The 2,601-nt window shown below is 36.3% G+C and overlaps 1 long non-coding RNA gene across 1 annotated transcript in view; it reads right to left on the reverse strand.

The window, feature by feature from the left end:
- Positions 1 to 644: 644 nt before the first annotated feature.
- Positions 645 to 2,601, reverse strand: part of LOC143497823 (uncharacterized) — an 8,725-nt gene continuing 6,768 nt past the window's right edge. The window contains exon 3 of the long non-coding RNA XR_013125889.1: positions 645 to 926. This is a non-coding gene — a long non-coding RNA (uncharacterized LOC143497823). The remainder of the gene's footprint in view (positions 927 to 2,601) is intronic.

A 2,601-nucleotide genomic window follows, 5' to 3' on the forward strand; every position in this document is an offset into this window, starting at 1 on the left:
TTTAGAATGCTGGGAAGGGCCAGTCTGCTGAAGCCCAGCCCCCATAGTGAAAATCATACATTTCATTGGTCAGATTTTCTGTCATTCTGCTAACAGACTTACATGACAGGCGTGTACACAGTGGTTCCTGCAGCCATATTAATGATCAGTTTTAATTAGAACCACTGGACAGAAATGCTACAGAAATATAGGAATATAATATAAAATATAATATATAAAATATAGGAATATAATATAAAATATATATATAATATATAAAATATAGGAATATGTAAAGGATCTCATATGAATAAGTTAAATAACAATGTTTTATTTTTATAATTTTGCTAAATTTATGAATTTTCCTTCTCTGAAAAGATTAGAAGGGCAGGACCTTCACTGCCAACTGCTCTGAAAACAAACTTTGATCCAAGGATTTGAAACATCAGTGCAAAAAATAACTTAATGTGTAACTTTGTGTGTTTCACACAGATGAAAAAAGACTCAGAGTGCTTCTAGCAGATGCTGCCCACAGAGAAACTGACCTTTTGGGACTGACCAGGAACCAGTCCACCATCGGTAATACTGACCTTAACCGTTTTGAAAGAACCCGGTCACAGCTGAGCTCAGATAAGGCCAGCAGCCCCGGATCAGTGGATGTGAAATGTGGCTGCTTTGAGAGGAGCGTCCCCCCCCGTGGAGGTGGAACGTCCCTGGGCGTTTTCCCCTCCTCCACAGCTCTGCTGGACTGGCTCAGTAACGGTGGTGTCCGGGGGGGAGTGCGTGTGGACACAGACCCCTGTCCTCCGTCCCAGCGTCCTGGCAAACGCTCCGTCCCCTCCCGTCTCCCGTCTCGCCTACACCCAGACACCTCCGACCGAGCTACAACACGTAAAACAAGCAATGGAAAACTCACCCGTGCAGTCGGCAGGCCTCCCACAGAAGAACTCGAAGGGAAAAAAAGACAAAATATAAAACAATATAAAAAATAATAGCAACATAAACACATTATGATGAAGAAATACATGCTGAACATTGTGTGCTATTGTGTTTTATCAACTGAATAGAAATGTAACAAAATGTGAGTACACGTCATATTTAAATATCCACGTCAGTTCAGACTAAATGTAGTTAAAGTACAGAAACGGTACTACAGAATGGTTTAATTCTGATGGAAACAGTGTATATCTTATTAAACGTATTAAAATTGACACACATTTTTTACTGCTTGACCGCTGTGCTGCTCTTATGAAGTACTATGGAGTCTCTCTAAATGATAACTGGCAATATTATGAAGAAATGTGGTGTTGATTTGCATACCTAAGGCAAATACAATTTAATGAAACTTAATGAAGGAAAACTAAAATTCTTTTGGTTGGATCTCAAGGAGCTAACATTATTCAGAAAATTAACGCAATAATGAAAACACAGGAATAATTAACACAGGTTAAACCAGAACACTACAGCCAGACTTCTGACAACAACATTCAAGAGGGAACTTATCACTCCAATTCTAGCGTCTTCATCACACATCCAGACCACATTTAAAAATAATACTACTGGATTATAAACCTTCAGCTAAATTAACACTATAGCCTGTAATGAACTGCCCATATCTGGATACTGCAAATCATTATTTAATATGCAGACTTGCTTACAGGACCAAACGTAAACATGAAAGGATGCACAGAGGCAGTTTTCTGGGTTCATGCACTCATAAAGAAATAGAAATGTAAAATAAAAAATAAAAACATATCAAGAGAGTTTAGACAGGCAACATCACTTAATCATTTCAAAAAGCACTTGACAAAATAGTTTTTACCAACATATCTTTCTTTTTCATTATTTCATAATTTTCCCTGACTTTCAAGACTGTATTTATTGTATAATTTATTTTATATAAATAAATCATTTATAAAATATTTATTTAAAAACGATTTATTTAAATTCTTTTTTTTTTTTACTTTAGCTTAAGATTATCATAATTTATCATATCAGTTAACATAAATGAGTATTAGTGTTGTTTATTTTATACTACTTTTCAAAATATTTTCCCATATATTTATGTTCATATGATTATTTAAATGTTTTTGTCTGTTTTGTCGTGTATCCCTCTGTGAAGCCAGGGTTAGGGTTAGGGTTAGGGTTAGGGTGAGGGTTAGAGCAATAGAGCGTAGAGTAAATATCACAGAGATCAGGGGTCCAGGCCCCCGGGACCACAGTCACCGTCACACTCATAAACATAAGTGTCAGGTCTAGAGATTAGACGGGTCGGGTCTGGTCCCTGAGCCGGTCTGTGTATCTCCCAACACAACCAGCTCTGCCAGGGAGTGTCTGACAAATCAGGATTTAACGCTGTTGGTTCACTCTTGTGTGTTGTTTATGTAGTATACACAATTGTACAGCTGTACTTTTATAACTTTGTACAACTTTATTTTTTGTAAAACAATGTTAAACGTTATGCAGTACTTGTATAACTTTTATAAAAATTACAAACACTCTGTCTATATTTTAAAATTGTAGTGAAATACACAATTGTTTACGTATTTTACTTGAGTACACTGCAATCACCTGAAATCTTCTTAAAATTTTTAAATGTAACTTTTATTTCCCTTTACGTCC

The sequence above is a fragment of the Brachyhypopomus gauderio genome, unplaced genomic scaffold, assembly GCF_052324685.1.
Source record: "Brachyhypopomus gauderio isolate BG-103 unplaced genomic scaffold, BGAUD_0.2 sc112, whole genome shotgun sequence".
NCBI lineage: Eukaryota > Metazoa > Chordata > Actinopteri > Gymnotiformes > Hypopomidae > Brachyhypopomus > Brachyhypopomus gauderio.